Source organism: Trachemys scripta, chromosome 2 (genome assembly GCF_013100865.1).
Source record: "Trachemys scripta elegans isolate TJP31775 chromosome 2, CAS_Tse_1.0, whole genome shotgun sequence".
Taxonomy (NCBI): Eukaryota; Metazoa; Chordata; order Testudines; family Emydidae; genus Trachemys; species Trachemys scripta.
The window spans coordinates 260,884,980-260,906,735 of record NC_048299.1 but is presented as its reverse complement, the minus strand read 5'-3'; the positions used below and the strand labels follow the sequence as shown (position 1 = coordinate 260,906,735).

Here is a 21,756-nt window from a genome sequence, read left to right as displayed (position 1 = left end):
CTCACAAAGACATTTACTCATCTCTGAAATGGAAAGTAAAAACTACTCAGTAGCTCACAGCAAAAGTTTAGGACAGTAAGTGAAATATCCGCCTGGAACTGCAGTGTGAATTTAGGCAGAATACTAGTCACTGTAATCGGATGTGTCACAGAGTTCAAGGCCAGAAGGGACCATCAGATCATCCATTCTGACCTCCTGTATCACACAGGCCACTAACACCTCCCACACATTAAACCCAACAACGGAAAGTAGACCAATGTATGACAGCCCACAAGAGGCTAGACTATTATGAGCCACAGAGAGAATAGGAGGGACCGAAGTGCACCTGTGCCCGAGGCCCCTGCAACGGCAGGGAAATGATTAAGTGAGATATAGCCAGATAATTTTGGCAAGTGATCTGCATCCACACACACTGCTGAGGAAGGTGACCCCCGCCCCCAATGGCACAGCTAAGCTAGCCTGGAGGAAAGACTCCTTCCTGACCCCACATATGGCAATGAGTTAGACCCTGAGTATGTGAGCAAGAACCAGCCAGGCAAGCATCAGAGAGAGGGAGGACTCAGTGCCACCTCAGAGCCCTGGCCCACCCTGTCCAATGTCCCTTCACCAGCTGTGGCCATGATGCTTCAAAGGAAGGAGAAACAAACCAAACTAAACCCAGAATGCACTGTGTGTGTGCGCGCGCGTGCCTGGGGGGGGAGGGCGGGGGGGAAATTTCTTCCTAACCCCTGCAGGTGGATGGCTGTAACCCTGAAGCATGGGGTTCTAGTAGGGTTGCCACCCCTCCAGGTTTGGCCTGGAGCCCCCAGGAATTAAAGATTAATCTTTAATTAAAGATTATATCATGTGATAATCTCCAGGACTACATCCAACCAAAATTGGCAACCCTAGCTTTTAGGAACATATGCCGAAAACCAAAAATGAGTCTTAGGGCTGCTGAGCCCTGCTCGAGGGCCCCTACCATCACAGGCAACCCCATTATACAGTCTGCCACTGTGGCAAACACCCCTAACACTTTTGGAGAGAGCCAGATGTTTTCCAACAATGTGGTCAGTAAAGCCAGAATTTACAAAAGAATTCTATACTCACAATCAGGGCCAGATTTTCAAAAGAGCTCAGCTCCCGTTTAGGCACCCAAACATTGGTCATATTTTCAGAAATGGGAGCCAAGCTTGGTCCCTCCCTTCCCAGACTAAAAGAAACTCTATGGAGCAATGTATTCAGTCTGAGGGGGGAGACCAATGTCACGTCACCCATGAGCAACCCTCTCTAGCAAACAGTGTCATTGCCATGACACTGAGCACTAGAAAACAGTGGCAGTGGGGAAAATGGAAAGGATACTAGAAAGGCCTGTCAAGAAACTAAGACCTACAGGCAAGTCTCAACTCTTTGATCCTTCCAATGCCAGAAGAGGAAATTTAGCTGCCTGCCCATAGAGCTTTAGCGATAACGAGACAGTGCACTTGTAAAAATGCAAAAGTGAAGAAGAAAGTGTTCAGATTTCATGAGATTAATTTATACACACAAGACAGTGCTGTGATCTTCTGGTATTTGAGAAGAGACGGGATGGAGCGAAGATCTTTTGTACAGTTTAGCACAAGATAGCTTGTGACATTCCTTCTCTGCGTACTTGGAGATACCATGAATACTCTCACATTTGGCTGGATCATCTGGATTAAGGGTGCTCTCAATCAAAATGGAGCTAAAGAAGGACTATCACCAATGAGCAGGATGACAACCATCCTGAAGAGCAGATTCTACTCTCCAAGTTAGTCGACAACCACAAGGCTTCAGTCAGTTTCTCCCGAGAGGCAAATCTCTAACATGGCAAGCATGAAAAGCTTCTGGAATGAAATAACTTTTGAGAAAGGCAAAGGTCTCAAATGGGTAACAGAACACAAGGGGATTTGAGGGCGTTTCAAATACCTGTATGCTCGAAAGCAAAAGAGTTTAAAGAGTAGATGGGTTTTCCTAACCTTCTAAGATCTGGGGTTTGGAATCTGCACTTGTCTTGCACCAAACAATGCGATCACAATGGCCTGCCAATCCCATAACGCACCTTTGCTGGTAACTGCAATTGGGATCATGTTTTCAAAGACAAATGCAAGAAATTGCAGACTCCGCAGGTAAAGGAGGTGGAGCTACCAATAAATATTGAGTTTGATAATGTAAAGAGCACTTGCAATTTTTAAGTCTGCATAGATATTTTGTTCCCAATTTGGCATCTTATGAAAACAGCTTCCTTTATTTGCTCCTTCTTCACCTCCATCCCAAACAATCCCCTTTAAGAAAAATTCACAATCTGTTCCTCCAGTAAGCCAGGCTGTGCTAGACAGAGTGGGCAGGAAAATATTGTTTTAAGATAAAAACTTTCTAAGGCTTCTCTGGTGGATAGTGCCACTAGATGGAGGATTCCCTCAAACCTGTTTATTGGTATGAAAAGTGTATGCTTTTTTCCAAAACATTTGATCACCTGTACTCCTAAAAGAAGAAAACAAATGAATCCTTTAAAAACAAGGGAATGGCTGGGGACAATGGGACGTCTCTTCTCTAACAGGCTGGCTGTACTGTTCCAGATTTCAAGATTGCTTTCTCAATGAACTTTACAGAGGACAAACAGTTCATAAATGAGGCTGACATCCCAGGTTTACGCACAGAGGATCTGCAAGAACAAAATCAGATGGAGCTAGGGGATAATGACATCTAGACAGTGCTGAGTCACAACACAATCCTGTCCTTCCCCAAATGGCATTAGCCTCCTCTTGCAAACTGAGGAGAATTATCTACATGGGAATCCAGATTATTCCAAAGTGACAGATGTCTCTGCTCCCCACTGTAGACAATATCTAGTACCTTCCATCCGAAGATGTCCAAGTAAGGTTACAGTGAATGAACCTCACAACACCCCAGTGAGATAAGTATGATCATCCCTATTTTATAAAAAGGGAAGACAAAGAGAAGCCCAAGGCCTCATCTTCCAAGGTGTTCATTCCTTTCACCCCCCTTACTGTCACTGAGAGTTTCCAGTGCTCAGCACTTCTGAAATCAGTTCCTAGGATACTTGCCCAGCGCTACACAGCAAGAATGTGCAATCAGGAATCAAACCCAGATTCCACTCCCAATCTGTGCTTTAATCACTAGATCGTGATCCCTTCCTATTTTGTTTTAGAACTGAGCTAGGAGATAGCAGCATCATAAACATAGCATATTAGAATGGATCCTAATGGTTAGTGTGGCCTAGGCCCATCATCAGTAAGAGCATGAACCAAGCAGTACAGCATCAATGACTACATTTGACCCAGGACATGGGTGGCTGTTAGTCAGCCTGCTGCAAGACATCCACAGCACTAAGACTGAAGGTGATGACAATCAGCAAGGGGGTGTATCCTTTATAGCAGTCTGCTACTATCAAAAGCTTTCAATGGAAGGGAGCCAACTATTTAAAACAACATCCTTTCTTCTGAATTACAGGAAACAAATTAGATTTGACCTAGTGTCACTCTGCTCCAAAAGAGTGAACTGAGATTTTTTTTTGGAGAAACGCAGCGCGTTTACTTTAACCAAGATCAGAATCCCTTCTCTCTATGATAACTTGATATTTCGTAAGTTTCAGGGAAGCCATATCAACATGTGGAAGAACATTAGCAATAAAATTTGCACCATAGATGCATTCTCAGCATATCTGTAGAGACAAGAGATGAGAAAAATTCTCTGCAGTAACTTACAGCTAGTGGCAGGAGGAATTCAACAACACAGTTCTGCTTTGGTGGTGAAAAAATATCATGTCAAACAACATTGCAGGTGAACTATTCAGACTTTGTTTAGTGAGAGATAATCGCCTGCCTTCAGTGAGCCAGGGCTTGTATCTGAGAGATGCTCAATGGAAGCTGAAGGTGTTCAAAACCTTGCAGGATTAGTCCTTACAGCTTCTAACCATGGAGTCTTTGAAATACAGAACACATGTTACTTCAAACGCGAGATGAAACTTTCTACTCTTTGGCTTTTAAAAAAAAAATATATATATATATATATATTCCCCTTCCTTAAAGGTGCAAGAATCTCCAGCTTCTAACATCTTACTGAAGTGTAACATTATGTAACTGAAACTAACAAGCATGAGATATAAGTTTAGAGATGAGGAGGGGGGAAAAAATTCCAGAAAGCTCGGAGAGCAGGGGAAAAGAACACCTAGGTCAAAAGGTCCATGGGCTTTTTTCTTCAGCCTTGTATCAAACCCTTCCATGCTGTCTACAGAGTTAACTGCTAGCTCTTTTCTTTTATGTGTGTGTGTTAAATACAAAGATTCTGTTTAAAAAAGCAGGAATCACATTTTTCACATGACAACTTCTGTCATAAGAGATGTACCAAAAGCTATTTCTTTCATCTTCCCTACACCAGTCTAGACAGTAGGTTAACTAACTCCTAAAAAGCAGTGTAAAGTAACCTTAAGCGTCCTTATTTCTGATCATTCGCTTAGGCAGGTCAGAAAAGCTCTCAGAATCTGTTTTACTGTTCAAAGCCCAAATGAGTAAAAACAGTTTCAGCATTTACTAACAAATAGTTGGTTAAAACAACCGACAACTAAAAGAGGATCTGAAATCTACAATTAACTGGAGGGTGCAAATAATAAACTGAGAAATTATTTAGGATGGCAAAGGGAGGAAAACTAGGACTAATGGGCCCAAATTAAGAAAGGAAAACTGAGCCCAAATATCAGAAAAATTTCCTGGCAGCAAGAAAGATATATTAGGGTGTGGAACAGCCACCCAAGCAGAGCCCTGAGAAATTTAAAACTAGCCTGGACAAACCACTGGGAAATTCTTAGATTCATAGAGTTTAAGGCTAGATGGGACCAGTAGATCATCTAATCCAGGGGTTCTCAAACTTCATAGCACCATGACCCCCTTCTGACAATAAAAATTACTACATGACTCCAGAAAGGGGGGACTAAAGCCTGAGCAAAGCCAAAGCCCAAGGGCTTTAGCCCCAGGCCGGGGGCCTGTAACCTAGCCCTGCCACCTAGGGTTGAAGCCCTTGGACTTCTGCCCCAAGCAGTGGGGCTCGAGCTTCAGCTCAGGGCCCCAACAACTCTAAGCCAGCCCTGGCGACCTCATTAAAATGGGATCACGACACACTTTGAGGTTCCGACCCACAGTTTGAGAATTGCTGAATCTGATCTCCTGTATATCAGAAGCCATTAAATTTCACCCACTCTATATTGAGCACAACAACTTGTGTTTGGCTAAACCATAACTTCCAGAAAGGCACCCAGTCTTGATCTGAAGAGACCAAGAAATGTCTCAGCAACAGCTGTAGCAAACAGCTCTGCACTGGAATGTCTTAGGCTAGGTCTTCACTACAAATTTTTGCTGGCATAGTCAGGTTGGTCAGGGGTATGATGAGGTGTGATTTGTGACTGACGTAGCTGTGCCAGCAAAAGCCCCTAATGCAAATGCAGTTACACCAGCAAAACTGCTCTTTTGCAGATGTAGCTTATTTCACTGACGGGGCTGGAATACGCTATGCCAGCAAGAGTGCAGTTTTGCTGGTGTCAGCAGTGCCACACTAGAAGTGCTTTGCCAGTGTAGCGCACCAGTATGTTTATACTGGCAAAGTGCTCCTACTGTAGACCTGGCCTTCGAATGTCTTTTCTTCCATATCTATGAACAACAGGATCCTATATCAAACTGTACTCAGTCTCTCCTTTGAATACCCACTCTTGAGAGAGCACAGTTGCATTCTCACAACTGTGGGATCATGAGCAATTTGGCAGAGCACCGGTTTCATTTCAACTGTTCTCTTGCCCAAACCGCTCCTATCACACGCACACCAGCAACCATGCTATTTGGCTTACAAACAGTACCTTCCCGGCAGCTGCTCAACACACAGGGCTCTCCAGTGTTCCGATGCTCTCTTTTTAATAAGAGTATCAGCTCGTGCAGCTTTCACACCATCAGAGAAGCCTGACTGGGTGGCCTGGTTGTTCCATTTTCCTCTGGTGGAACATTCCACTATGGAGAGAGGGGAGCAAGAGAGCCAAAAATACATGTGGAATATTAACCAAGGTCTTTCTAAACAAAGGTCTGGAAAATAAACACACATTCATCCCAATTATGGGGCTAGAATTCAATCAAGGAATTCTCATGGGGTATGTAGTCATCAGAACTCTGGTTCCATAGCCTTGTACTTTTAACAGGGTGAAACACATTTGTGTGAAGGAGGTTCTCTATTTACCATCCACGCTCTTACCCCAGGATGTATGTGAGGCATAGATCTTTCAGCAGATCCTCAACTGAATTTCACCCAGTGCGCTGTTTTTAACTGTACACAATACATGGATCTGCTGCCTCACAATTTGCTTCCAGTCCCCTCCTCAACATTCCTTGCCACCGTATTCCCATTGCCAAACGTGAAAATCCCCACTGGCTCCTGGATGGCTGAATGGCAGCAGTAGCATAGGTCTGTCCAGGCTCAACACCTTAATTTCATAAAGCAGAGATGTGGCCTCACATGAGTGAATGTCAAGATCCTTTCTGCATTGGTTGCAGTGTGTTTAACATTGTAATGCATATATTCGTCTATTAGAATGCATGTCCTCAAAGGTACTACTTAGGTAGGGTTGGAAGGATTCGAATTTTTAATCGGTAAGTATTTTTATGGTAAATGTTGATTTGATTTGACTGTACACACGCGTTGATGAAAAAATATTTCCATCAATAATAGAAATTTATAGATGGGTGAATTAAGAAAACTGCTGCCTGAGAACTTACAAAGTACTTATCTGTAATTCAAGCTCTAGTATCTTTTGGCGCGAAGTTGACACTTTGTGTTTTAATGGTTATACAGCTTTAACTTTTTGAATCGTAACAGCTACTTCATTAAATAAATTATTATCTGACATGCCCCAAATTTCCTGCAACTGTGAAAATTTAAATCAGCAAAAAAATACTTAAAACTCATAATTTTGTGCAACCATGAAAATTTAAATAGATAAAAATAGAAAAAATGCTTACAAATAAACATTGACATTATCAGTCAAAATGATTAATAAAACAGAAATTGAATTCTGTCAAGTTTATTCTTATGATATTAGTGTCCTGTTGTTGGCTGTAAAGGTGACAAACGTCATTCAGTTTAGCTTTTGCATTTCTCACTCAATCCACTGACAAGAATACACATATACAATCCCATCTAGGGTCTTCTCCCAAGGCCAGATTAGTCAAGTAATGTTGAAGCATGGAAGAAATTCCTTTTTAAAGCCAAAAATCTATAGATCACTGTTTTCATTGAAAAGTTAAACTTAATTTTCCTATTATCTACAAGACATCCCCTTTATTCTGAAGGGATCTGGTTTTATAGCGATACTGCTCAATACTGCTGTAAATTATACCCAACATATTTTATTTACTTTCAGTAGCCGTTTTTATTCCTCAAACTCAGTGGACATGCTGAACAGTAATTTGGGCCAGATAAAAACAAAAAACAAACCACACCACAAACAGACCCAAAACATTAACTGTGCTGCAGCTAAGATACTCTGCGAGACAATCCAAGAACAGGGGGAGTAAAAAGTGAAGTCATGATACATGCAAATACTGTGATGTCATTTCTGGCATTAAAATGAACATTCTGCACAGGGACAAGCAGATCCAGGCCTGGTCAACAGCAATCAGATACTTCGGGGATTCAGGAAAAAAAAAAAAAAAGATACCTTTATTACGCTCAAGAGTGGTCTTTTCATATAAAGTTTCACCAGCAAAAAGAACAAACTGACGTGATGGTACTAACATCTAGTTCTAGGGCCAACATATTAATTTGATATACGCTCATTAGAAATCATATATTTATCGTAACTTGGAGAAGAGGACTTTTGGAACTTGAGAGGAATTATTTATCCAAGAATGAGCTACTTTAAACTGGCAACCTACCTGGATAAAACCTGAGAGTTTCTGCTCTTTATGTGGAGGAGCAAGTTGGAACTTAGCTTTAATTTTAGGCACCAGTAGTCATACTGATGTCAATTGGACTATAAACATGCTCAAATTTAAGCATGTGCTTAAGTGCTTTCCTAGATTGGGACCATAAGGGGTACAGAGAGAGGGGATGACAAGTGAAATCTTCCACCCATATATGGTAGAGGTTTGGGAAAGAATGAATAGGTTAAAGGGTGTAGAATGAGAATAAAGGCTAGTGTTAAAACTTTAAAAGGCTTCTTAGCATTTAAATTTTCAACTATCATACTGTGAAGTATATTTGCTTTCTTTGATGGGGAAATTAATACATAGTTAAAGTTATGAATTTAAGTGGTTTTACTGTTAGTGCCTCATACCTGAGGCTAACCCATAGCACTGAGAGTAACAAATAAAGACAGAGCATTAACAGGGCAGAGGCAAACTACTTATATGTAAACTGAAAAATGAAACAGATCAGAGAGTGCTTACACAACCAGAATATTTCTTTTTAAAAAGGGAGTTCAGGTAGTTGTCATTTTTAATGTGTTAAGCCCTGATTCAGGAAAGTATTTAGTTGAGGCTTCATGTTCTTGAAGTTAAGCACCTGCTGAAGTATCTTCCTCAACTGGGGCCCTGATAGCTGCACAGTCAAATGACAGCAGGGGGAAGGAATCACACTATGTTTGCTTGTATTCTTATATTATATAAAAAAAGAAAAGTAGTATTTCACTGGTGACCAAGCACTTGTGAGGGCTTCATAACACCCTGGTGATGTTAAATATGCCATTTTACAAGATGTATATTCTTCTTGGTAGTCATTTGATGCTTTGTGCTATTTTGGACATAAATGTAATGAGATGATGAAACACAGAGATCTTTTAAATGTAGTTACCTTTTGATTGAATACCTCCTGCTTAGCTCCCCCACCCCACCCCTTTATACTTAAAATTTTAACACAGAAGTTTTGTTTTGTTTGGTTTTCTGTTTTGGCAGGCCTCCTTCTTTCCTCTACAACTCCAAACGTTTGCAAACAACATCTGCATTGACAAGATCAGGAACTTTCATTCAAAAGAGTTACCAGAGAAGCCCCAGGTGGGGAAAAATGTACAATGTCCCTTTAAAAAGCTGGCTTTGCAGAAGGCTGGATTCCCACAGCAAAAGCAAACAAAAGGCAATCAGGAAACAGTTGAGGGCAGAGACCCCCACATGTCTTTGAAGTCAATCAATCAGGTGGAACTCCTCAGCAAATCACAACTTCACTTCCTGAGAACCAAGTTTTATTCCTATCAACGGGGGGGGGGAATCTGTCTCTCTTCTCCTAGTCTCAGCCAAGACAGAAAAGAACAAAAATCACCGATGTGATGCTTTAGAAAAATCAAAAACTTTGCCAGGAATCTGGAATACTCTTCCCAAAAGTGGACAGAAGAAGCCAAGAGACAAGTTTAACTAAGATCTCTGATTACTAACGTTGTCTTTGAAAAGCAAGTTGCAACAAAAAAAACTGAAACCACCACCACCAGCAACGAGGATTAACCTCTGATGGGATGGTTTAAAGCACCAGCCACTGAGAGAGACTTTTTTTTTTTAAAGGAGGAAAGATGGATGCACTAAGAAGAGAGAGCAACTCCGTTTGGAGGATGATCAGTGTCGTGGCAAGTTTTATTTGGGGGTAGTGGGTAGGGGTGTCAACCTCTACCCACCTCAGGGCCGGGTGTAGAAACACACTCGAGCTCATGATTGTAACACAATGTCTCAGCTGCTGCCTCTCTCTCTCTCACCTCTTATCTGCAGTTACCAGGAGCTGTTAAAGGGGCTGCACCCCAGCGCGTCATGGTGCCTGCCACCACATTAAGGACAAATCGTCACAGGGAAAGAATAACACCCCCCATCTCTGCCAACTCAGAGGAGTGGGGCGGCGAGCGGTGCAAATGCCACGCGTTCCAGCGGGAGCCAGGGGACCTGCCCCCCCCCCAGTTCGGCACCCAGCTCCGCGGATTTATTTGGCTCTAAACCAGAGGGAGCTTTTAAAAGAAGGCAATAAAAAAATCGCCCTGCTCGCCTCTACGTAACGCCCTGTCGAAAGCGGACGCCATATTTTGTGTTGCTGATGTCGACAGACACAGCGAAACGTAGACATGTTTTTTTTCCTTCCTCCTCCTCCTCTTCTCTGCCCCATTCACCCAAACTTGCATGGGGGAGGGGGCGGATGCGTTTAAACAAAATCCGATTTTCCCCCCTCCAGCCTCCGGCTTCTTCTCTCCCTTCTGCAATTTCCCTCCTCCCCCCCCCAGCCCCCTTCCCCAGCTGAAGTTCCATTCACGAGCCCGTTCCGAAAGGCGCTAGCCGGGGAGGAAAAGTTGGGTCTGAGTGGCTGGCGATCGCCTGCTCTGGCGAGGGGCAGGAGCGCTCGCAAGTGCATGTGGTCAGCGAGGTTCAGGGGTTCGAGGGAGCCCTCGGCGCTTCCCCTGGCGGGTCGGGGTTTTTGCAAAGGAGTGAGTGCAAAGGAAGGGAAAGGGGGGAGGGAGTTTCTTACCTGCGCCCAGGGCTTTAGGAGGCGGCGGCACGAACTTTCCCCCAGTGGAAGGGCTCTGCCTTTCGCCACGCTGGGGAACGTGGGAGCCGGCTGGGGAGCCTGGGCAACCCCCCTTCCCCCCCCCAACAGCACAAACACTAGCAAAAAAATAAAATATTTAAAAAAAAAATCCTTCGATCAGTGGGGATCTACGCCAAAACCCACATGATCTCTGACGTCAGCATGCGTATTTGCATACGATACCACCAGCGGCTCTTCCACCGGGGTCCCTTTATTTGGGAGAAAGTTAGAAACTGAATTGACCCAGGCGCCTTTAAGAGTCTGATTCTAAAAAAAAAAAAAATTGCTCCCCCTCTGCGATCTATCCACATGTGAGTGGTGGGGGAGGGGTTCTCTCCCTTTTGGGTAACTTAAACGTCTATCGCTACCTTCAGTTTTTTTCTATTATTATTTAACTAGGAGTTGGCAGGGCCAGGAGAGAGATCATTGGATATGCCAAAACCTGCATCTACCTCGATCCTGCTAACGTTGTTCACAAGACCCCAAATTCTCCCACCGAAATAGAAAACACGCCTAACCACTTCCACTGTCTCCCCCCCCCCTCGAAAATATCCCAGCCCCTCCAACACATTCCCACGCAACTGCCCCCCACCCCAACTCCGATTCTGGCACCTGGATCCTACTCAGTTTTGGCCCCACACCCTCCAAATGGTAACGCTAAAGAACAAGTGTAGACGCTCCTCTTACACAAAAAACAAACAAAAAACCCACCTGGATCCCAATGCATCCCACAGCGCCAGCGGCATAAATACGCAGATGTGGGCCTAGGACCGGGCACTGTCAGTGTTTGGTCCTAGTCCCCGCAAATGCGACCGCCCAAAGAGCAAGCAAGCTATAGCGGTTCCTGCTGTACCTTGACTATCCAGCCAAGGATGAACCGCACCTCAGATCTGGCATGTTTTTTTGGCCACAGACCCACAAACGCTACTATCAGAACACAGAATAAGCCATGATTCTACCTGTCTCCCCCGAGTACCCCCCTGGCCCCAGCCCATCCTCCTAACAGAGAGATGCAAACACTAATTTGACACCTGTATCTTGCTGGATCCAGCTGATATTTGGCTGCATACATCACACCCATTTTCCCGTCTAAACGTAGTTCAGGCAGACTGGCATTTTGCAGCTTGGGGCCAAAAACGGTAAGGATTCAGTCTCGGGGGCGGAATTGACCTGCTATTACCGCCCTCTTGTTCCAGGATGCATGGCGGGTGGTGTTTTGCTCTTTGTTTAGGCATTATAAACTGGGGGTCAAAGCCAAAATTGGCACGATCCAGCGTTTAACAGCACTGTTGGAGGAGTGCATCGGGGCCGGGTGTTTTGGGGAGCAGCAGGAGCGGCTCGATTCGGTCTCTATTATGATGGTACAATTTGAGGTCTTGGGTACAAAGAATTGGCAGGATCCATGTTTTACCCAGCCGCCTTCGGGGCGCTCTCCTCTAGTGAGGTTTGAAGGTGGGGGACCCGGTGAAACCGACAGTGTCCGAAAAACCCCAGGCGAGACCCATCTTCTCTAAAAGTTCAAGGTGTCACTGATGAGCTCGGCAAACTGTTGATCCCGACCACGTGTAGCAGCCAGAGAAGCCGGTGAGAATAAGGAAAGGGGCGGCAGCATTGCAGAAAGGAGGCAGCATGCTAAACAGCCTATGCTCATCATTCACACAGTGTTCAGATCTGCCTGAATTTTGTCTGTTAGTGAAACAAAACAGATCTGGGATGAGGCAGGAATGAAAGTCCTGGCCTTTTCGGGCTGTGACTATCTGCATCTTGTGTACCAGCTGAAAACAAAATTCCAATCATTGTTTACATTGTAAGGTCATTGATGAAACTGTCTTCCTTATAATAACTAGCTCTTTTAGAATCAGGTCAGGCTACCTGGGGAGGTAGGAGGTTTTTTTTTTCATGCTCTACTTCTAATGTAGCTTTTTTAACCCTTTGTATTTTTTTTAAAACTTCAGATCACTCTTGTTTATTATTTTCTGGAAAATACTGTTTCTCGGTTAATGCCCGAAATTCCCATTCATCTACTATAAACAGAGGGATCCTTTCACCATTTAAAATTAAGATTTAATGTCTTTTTGGCTTTAAACTACAAGGATGTAGTGAGATAGGTTGCACACTATTTTTGATTTACTTAAATTCATTTAAAATTCATATTTACTGATTGCATCTGAGTTGAAAATACCAGCCATTTATAGCAACCACAGGCTAATATGACTTGTGAGAAGCATGTTATCATCTGAATGGCAGGGGCACATTATCTATTCTAAATTAATATTTTAATTGTGTATATAGAACTCTCCAAAAACCTGGAATCTAGACTTGGTTTTAGAACCACCCCTGAAGTTTTCAAATTGGCTTCACCTTAATAGTATTGTGGGGTGCATAATTAGAGCCCAGCTTGTACCTTTGAAACCAGCTGTACAACCTTGTTTGTTGAACTTTTTTTTTTTTTTCTGTCTAGAACGGGGGATTGCAAGATGCTTGTATTCGAATGTTTGAAGAAAAGCACCACGTTATTGTAACTGAATAATCATCTAAGAAGGTAAATATGTCAAAGCAATGTCAAAAGACTTCTTTACAGGGGCACTCTCAACTGAGTAGGTGTGTTTTTGACTGCCTGATTAAGCTTAATATCTGTGAGTGATTTGATACCAAAATTGATTTCTGCCTTTCTCTTCTATGGTTCCAACTGTGGTTTGTGCTTATCTTTTCATGCTCTAGATTTAGGTAATAGGGATGGATAGACATACACACTCTCCACTTATATTGAAGGCACAAAAGATTACAACTGAAAGTTTCCAAATTTTGATTTATTTTTGGTGAAACGTTCTTATTGACAATTTTTTGATTTATTAAAAAAAAATTCAACTCAATATTTGCAAATTGGGGGTGGGATGGTCCTAGTGAGGGCCAGGTTGACTAGCTACAGAGCCAGCTCTGAATTTTTAGATTTCTGAAAAAGGAATGAACTTTCAAACAATTTTTTTTAAACCATCTCTGATGACTGCCCTCATGTCCATGATTTGTAAAATGAAAAGAAACAAAAGCCACAATGTTTTGGTGCAGCTGTGTGTTTGTGTTTCAAAAAGGAGCAGATGAACAAAAAGAAGGTAAAAAATCCATCTACTTTCGAAATGTTCTGATTTTCATTTACATTACAGCCCCTTTAAATGGCTCTGGCAGTGCAAAAGAATCTGTGGATGGGCATAAATGTCATTTGTATCCATTTTAAGTCGCCTTTACAAAGTGTAAATAGACATAGATGTAAATTAAAATCAAGCCTAAAAAGTATCCTAGACATTTAAAGGGCTGATTCTACCCTTGGGTCCTTAAAGTCATATAGCAAAGACGGTATAACTTGTGCCAACCGTGACTTCTGCAGTAAACTATCTGTTGGGATTTGTTTGTCCTCAAAAAATATGTATTGTATCAAAAAAGGTTAGTGATCTTCTATCACATAAATGAGACATACTTTGATCAAAAATTGGAGAATTTGGTCTTATGCAAAAATTATTTGTTTCCTGACATTTGAAATGAACAAATTGGGAGCAAACTGCTCTCAAGAAATTTATTTCAATCTCCTGCTGGAATAATGGGTATTGCTAATACTCAGCAAATGCACAACTTCTGTCATTGTCAGTCTGGTCACACGATTTTGCACATTTCAATTAATTCACTCATCCCCACAAGCTCTATTTTGCCTTTCGATATCATGTTGATTCATGACTTTGGTTTATAAACCCAATCAGTGGCCTAACTCCTCCATATGTATCCATTAATATATATATGTATTTATGATAGATATATGAATACTCTTCTTAACTTTCAGTAGATAATAATCAGTTATAATTAATACAACTTTAAAACTGTGTTTAATGGATTGATGACAACGAAACAGAGTGGGAATTGCCTATATATTGTGTGAAAGGGTAAGTTGCAACATTCTATTGTGTGGGACCTGGTTCTCAATGGATAACAAAACACAAGCCACGTTGATTACAAAGCACAAAACACACATGCACTGCTTCCCAGGACAGTGAGAGGAGAGATCCCTCTTGTTTTAAATATTATGCCCTCTTATTTTCTTATGATCAGCATGTCTAGTTAATATGATGATTTGAGCTCCACACCTAAAACTGCCAGCCCTCCTGTAAAGTGACACCATCCTACTTGCTGAATTATTTGGATTTTTTTGTTTATGGCCAGGAATTGGATATGATGAGGGTATATTCCATTCTTTGGTGTCACGTATTGTAGACCATCTTTGGACCTTTCAGTTTCATTCAGTGATTATTTATTCTTCATAGAACACCGATCAGAATTAGGTCTAGTAGAGAAATGACTAGGAAGTCTGTTCTGTATTGAAGGAGACACGTGGTTTGCACAGAAATGCTTCAGTTCAACTCCACACATGACTATATTTTGCATAACCATGGTAGGGGAATCCTGACCATAGCTTAAAATACAAAAAAAGTCAGCATATGACTTAAGTTTTGCTGCCCTCACTGAGGCAGCGATCCACATGCTGTTTATATTTCTTTTGAAGAAAGGTCAGTCTTTAAGACCATATAAAGACTATAATAAGTAGAGGAACTCCTGTTGATCATAGCAGGAGGTTCACACACAGGTTTAAATGATCTCCTAGGCAGAAAGAACAGGAGTCCTTGTGGCACCTTAGAGACTAACAAATTTATTAGAGCATAAGCTTTCGTGGACTACAGCCCACTTCTTCGGATGCATGTAGAGCTGCTGCAAAAGACCTAGGCACTACTTAAGTCCCACTTATGCCTTATGTTATGAATTTCATGCATAGTGACACTAAGGGCGAGATCCTCACCCTCTCTCCAACCCCTTTATGTTGAGTAAAAGGGCCTGAGCAGCATAAAGGCGGCTGAAAAGCCTCATATCCAGCTGGGAGAGGCTTCCCCCTGCCTCTAGACAGTGCAGAGGATAGCCTAAAGTGGTCTGCCCATGGATAGCGCCTTTCAGGACTGGGACTTCAGTCTTTGGGGCTAAAAGATGTTGTCTTCTTCTCAGCCTTTTGGCTTAGATCACATGTATACATCTTTTTGTATTTGGGATCAAAGGGGTTGATAGACATTTTATAGATTGAAGACAAAATAAAGCTTATCACTATTCATTATCCCTTTGTTTATAAGAGTACAGTTCCAATGTATGTTTCACTGTTCATGCTCTTTGCATGCTGCAATTTGATCTGCTTGGGTAAGGAAAATATACTAGGTAGTCTGACTTTTGTTTCTAGTGAGTTTTGCTTTCAGATTTTCACATGCTGTAATGTTTGGGTTGCCAACACCGCAGTGAAATCTAATAAAAACCTGTTTCCATTTATTTTTAAAAAATTGAAAAAAATGTGTTTTGATTAGGTATAGATGGTAAAATATTATAGGATTAATATTCTTATTGAATTTTGTGATATTTTTCCCTTTAAAAGATTTAAAAGGGTTTTTTTTTTGTTTTTGTTATTTGCCCAGCTTTAATATTGAGAGTTGTAAAACCTTCCAATGTCCATTAAAGAGACCTGATATTTTGGTCCAAAGTTACTTGACACTAGGAGATTTGCAAGACAGTGGAATTGATACTGTAGGATCAGATCCAGCTCCTATTGAAATCAATGGGAGTCTTTCAATTGACTTCAGTGGGAGTTAGGTTAGGTCCCTAATAGGTAATTTCGCTATGATCATTGTCCCCTTTGCCCCCTAGTTCTGCTATGGATTCATTTATGGATCTTCCATTGAATTGAATGGTGATTTTATTACAACTTAAGGGGTGGATTGGGCCTTGTACTATGTCAGTGGAAACTAAGGTACCTGTAATACATTGTTTAAACACAAAAGCTGGTACTGTTTTCTTTTGCAGAGATCTTGATCTCTGTGCTAATGGCAGGAAGTGGTGTTTGGCTGAAGGTCAGGACACATGGTGCAAACAAATGGTGGAGAAACAAGGCTCTATATCAGTGATCAGTTTGTCCAATCCGCCCTCCCCAAAAACCAAAAAAACAAACCGCAACCTCACACTTTTTTTTTCTTTCTTCTTCTTCAAAGAAATGACCCAATGAAAGCCTCCTACATACCAGGGCATTTTGGTTTGTGATCTGTTAAATATGTTTTCTTACTCATTCAGTTGTATAAATCACAAGCACAGGAAGAGCAGAGAGAGGCTGATCTGATGCATTATCTGAAAAATTAGATATTAAAATAAATGTACAGAAAAGCACAGCAGTCTAATTGGATCAAATTTTGGGTAGGACTGACCTTATGATTTTCAGGGCCCTATGCTGATGGAGAAGATCTAGAGGCAAGATGTGTTCCCCCTCTGGTCCTATGGCTGACTGGGAAGATTAGTTGCTGAGTCTAGAGTGAGAGAATCCCCAAAGTGCAACCCCTCCAAGTATTTGCTTGTATTGCCTGTGCTTAAGATGGGTCCTGGCAAAAGGCACACTGGCATCTGCCTTTTTCTGTTTCACAAACTCCAGGAGTGCTGATCACTTATCGTGGGAACCATCTGGTTTCTTCCTATAGCGATCAAGAGCTAGTCATTGAACAAAGTAGAACATGCAGCATTTCACTCTGCTATCAGGAAAATACATCGGACTCAACCTGAGGCCACTGAAATGCTGAATGCTGCAGGCACAGAAGAGAGATATTTAGCTTCAGAATTCTGCCTTGAGATTGCTGAGCTGTTCTGCTATGGAAGAGCATATTCTCTGGTGACTCTTCTCCCGCCTCCCAGCTGCAAACCTTCTGGAAATCAAAGGAGATGCAGAGCACCGACAACACCAGGTGAGGTCCCCGGGAGCTGTGGATGCTCAGCAGTTCTGAGAATCAGGACCCAAATGTCTAGCTTAGAGACATCTCTTCTATTGGGGCTAAGGGATCTAGTGCATAGGGCACTAGCCTGGAGATCTGGGTTCAATTCTCTGCTCCACCGCCAGTTTCCTGTATGGCAGTCTCTCTGTGCCTCTGTTCCCAGCTGTAAAATGGGGATAATAGCACTTCCCTACCACACAGGCATGTTGTGAGGATAAATACATTTAAAAGATTGTGAGGGGCTCGGACATTACGGTAATGGGAGCCATATAAGTACCTCAGATAGATCTCCAAGTAGGCTTCCTAATTCAGGAGTCCAAATCTCCCTCTTTCACTGTGCGGTGTCTTTTAACAAAGCCACATGCTTTCTGCACTCCTACCGTCTACCACCTCCTGCTAGGCCTTTTCATAGACCAGCTAACTGAAGGGTTCTTTGAGATGCAGGGAAGTTTGAATTCCACACCACTGCTCTTGGTTTCCTGAAGTCAGGCAGATTAAAGGATTTTCCAGCCAGTCAGAGGACCAAAGTGCTGAGTGGGCTCATGGAAGCAGCCTCTGCTCAGTATTCCTCCTCTTGGACTTTCAGCAGATCAGAGAGAGATGAATCCATTAATCTTTGATGAGATTGTCATAATTTTTCTTATCTTGCTTGCTAGTTACCAAAGCAATTAAAAAAAAATGAAATGAGGACTTCCTCCCTCATAGCCCATCTGCTGTGAAATCATAATGCACACAATTTGTGACTTTAAAATCATTTCCATGGCAACATATGTGATGTGATCAACTGAGACTTATGACCTCACTGAAGGCTCAGGCAGGCAAGGCTGTGTCGGGATGAAGAATAAAAGAACAGTCTCTACAGTAATAGTACCAGGACCTTAGCTACAGATGGGGGGAAATCCACTTCTGTGAGGAAGGACTAAAGCCTTATGCTGAACCTCTGCACAGGGGTGAATTTCACCCACAGCACATACATTTCTCTTTTGCTTTAATGGAAAAGTCCTCACTGCTTGGATTTTTACATTATTTGTAGTACAAACTATTTTTCAAAATTCTTTGCATTTTTGGGGGGGACTTTTGTTCCTGTTTGTCAGCCCTGGAGACCACAAATCCTCTTTTTATCCACAGAAACAGATACTGTGTGGGCAGTGGCAACGCACATTTTCCCCATGCTACTCCATCACTATGTTTCAACCCTTGCCAGAGAGACCACCACTAGGAGGCGAGTGGCCCAGTTTTCAAGCCCATTCAATCTTCAGCCGCTCAGCTCAGATTGCCGGTGAGGGTGAAAATTGTGGTGATGTTTTGTGGACAGCTGGACTGAAATGACCAAATTAATTTCACATGGGCTATCTAACTGCCATCACATCAAATGCTATCCATTGGCTATCACTAAAGACTGAAATCAATAGGAGTCTTTTCACTGATTTCAATGGACTTTGAATCAGACTGTAAGTTACAAACCAGGCTCCGACACTGCAATACATACTCATTTGAGTAACTTTAATTCCCTGAGACTACTTGCATACAGAAAGGGCTCTATGAGCTGTGGTCCAAGTGTAGTATTTGTACTTGCTGGGGTGGCAGTGGGTGCGGGGGGGGGGGGAGAGCCCCGCGCTGGGGGGGCGGGGGGGTGGGGGGGGGGGGGGGGGGAGAGAGCCCAGGGCTGGGGCAGCAGGGGGGGTGGGTGGGGGAAGGCACTGGTGGTGGTGGGGGGGTGAGAACCAGGGCTGGGGTGGGGGGCAGCCAACATTTTTTTTGCTTGGGGCGGCAAAAAACCTAGAGTCGGCCCTGTTTAATGGAAGCCATTTTGGAGACACAACCTCAAGTATTAAGACTCAAAAAACAAAAATTACAAAAACAATGGAATCATTTTCTCTCTCCAAAATTGGCATTAAAAATGCTCCTGGGCTCAGCCTTTTTATGCCAAGTTTCAGCCTCAAGGAAATTTTTACTGCTTAGTTATGTTCCGACCCCCCTGAAAATAAAGCTCAGCTCCTGAACTATTGAAGTGCAAATGGCCCAATTGTAATCTAGAAAAATTCAAGAGAGATAGGTCAAATGTTATATTAAACACTTATGTCAATGCAGGTTAACAGCAGGAAGATATAAGAATGTTTATCCTGAGCAGCTTTAGTGTTACCAATATACTCTCTTTTCAATAAGTGGATGTAATTAGTTTACTGATCCCTGGCTGGTGTATACTAAATGAAAAGAATATAATAATCAGTGCTTTTATAGTGCCTTCCATGCAAGGATCTCAAAGTGTTTTCCAACATTAACGGAATAAGCCTCACACCTAGAGCTGAGAGAATAATTTATTTTTCAGTTTGGTGGCTATACAAAAAACAAACAAAAAACCCCAACAGAGGAAAGAAAATAATTTCAGCTCAACCCGAAACAGAAATTTTGTTTTTCTCACCAACATGGAAAACTGAAAAAGTGTATTTTGGGTGAAACAAAATGCTTTGTTTAATCAGAAATGATTTTTTGGCTTTTTTTTAAATTTGTTTTTGGTTATTTTTTTATCCCTTTAATAATAAATCCAGCTAAATTAAAAAAAACATTTTGAAATGAAATGAAAAGGCTAAACATTTCAAATATATTCAACAAAATCTTTTGACTTTTTCAGGATTCCCCCCTCACACTTTGTTCTTCTAAAAATATTCACCAAATAGTTTTTGTCAGCCTGAAACTGGTTTTTTGGTGAATAAACTATTTATCAAAAAAATTTTGCCTCACTTTATTCACAACATCCCTGTGTAGCAGGCAAATATGGTTATCCCATTTTACAGATAGGGAACTGAAGCAGAGAGATTATGGCTCTGATCCTGCAATGACATTGCATTGGTGAATTCCTGTCCCTGACTGGAGCTACCTTGATTTAATTGGAGCACCAGGCAGGGGTCTGTGCATGCAAATGCCATTGCAAGACTGGGGCCATTTGATTTTTCCAAGATCACAAATGAAAAATGTAATGGAGCTGGGTATTAATGCTAGATCTCCCGAGTCACTTCGTAGTGCCTTAGCCACAAGTCTATCCTTCATCTCAGTGAGCTGCCATTGATCTCAGTGGGACTACTCACTGTTCTAAGCACTATACTGTATTTGTAGGATCAGGGCCTAAAGTTGAAGTGGAATTCCTTCCAGTTTTCTCTATTTTAGATGTGATAATAGAAACCTCCCTTCATCCTCAGAAAAGAGCTTTTATACGAAGTTCCCCCCTTTTTAAATAGGAGAAATATTATGATGCTCATTAAAATAATTGGAATCTTTATTCCTCAGTGAATCAACTATAGTACATTTCACATGTTCAGTGAGAGACCCAACCTTGGATGTCTGGAGTTACAAAGATGGACCCTGTTAGGAATGAAGTGTTAGGGGAAGTGTGAAAGGTGATTCCAGTTATAGAAAAGCTGAGAGGCTCCAGGCTTAGATGGTTTGGGAATGTGAAAAGAAGATTGGAAGAATATATAGGAATTTAGAAGTGGAGGGTAAGAGACGTGTTGGAAGACGCAAATCTAGATGTATGTATGTTATACAAAAGGATTTGAATAGCTGTAGAGTTTCTGAGGAACTGCTTCAAGATAGACTGGAATGGGGAAGGACTCAAAGAACTGACCCCATATAGATGGGACTAAAGCTAGAAGAAGTAGACAATGATGATGACATCCAACCTGAATCCACAGTGCGTATATCTTCCCTACAGGCTGCAGTAACTCCATGATTTTATTCTGGTGGGAAGGCTTTGTTAGTAATATCCCTTGTGCTAGTATTAGTTTTAAAAATCAAGTTCTCTCATAGTTGATGTATCACTAAAACTGAGGAGGAATATTTGTCAGATCCTGATAAACCCTGGAAAAAATGCAGCTTTTTCAGAACAAAATGTTTTGTCACAGGAATCACCTTAAATGTCAACCTATTCAGTGACAACTTTATGGTGACATTTTCCCACACAGTTAAGCTTGGCTCAAGTGCTACTTGCAAAATGTTGATTTTCCCGAACTCCCAGAGTGTTTGGGGAAAAACATGATACAGTGTGTATATATAATTTGATGCACAAAAACATGTATTTGTTGCCTTGACTGCTGGGCGAATTTACATAACTAAGACACAAATTAAATTTAACATCATGCTGCCAACATTTGTGTAGCATCTAATGTTAAGTAAATAGAGTTAGAGTTAGGCCTGGTCTACACTACAAAGTTAGGTTGACATAAGCCGCCTTGCATCAAACTAGTTGTGCACGTTTCTACAGTTAAATTTGTCTCCCACCAACGTAAGCGCCCTTTTACATTGACTTCCTTGAGTGGCATTGAGCCATGGTCGATGTACTGAGGTTGACGCAGTGCGAGTGTAGACACTGACCGATGTTGACCCTAAC

General features: G+C 42.0%; 1 protein-coding gene and 1 long non-coding RNA gene across 4 annotated transcripts in view; one reads left to right on the top strand and one right to left on the bottom strand.

The window, feature by feature from the left end:
- The window catches only part of ZHX2 (zinc fingers and homeoboxes 2), a 106,898-nt gene extending 96,129 nt beyond the window's left edge, over positions 1-10,769 (bottom strand). For 2 of the 3 annotated variants that reach the window (XM_034763543.1, XM_034763541.1), the window contains exon 1: positions 10,486-10,769. The gene's annotated coding sequence lies outside the window, so the exon portion shown is untranslated. Of the gene's footprint in view, positions 1-5,863; positions 6,012-10,485 lie in introns of all 3 variants that reach the window. The other variant, XM_034763542.1, reaches the window with a different exon arrangement.
- A 116-nt stretch (positions 10,770-10,885) lies between these two features.
- LOC117873785 lies at positions 10,886-18,925 on the top strand. The gene is made up of 3 exons (XR_004644806.1): positions 10,886-13,087; positions 17,039-17,345; positions 18,501-18,925. It is a non-coding gene; the product is annotated as an uncharacterized LOC117873785 (long non-coding RNA).
- The last annotated feature ends 2,831 nt before the right edge of the window (positions 18,926-21,756 follow it).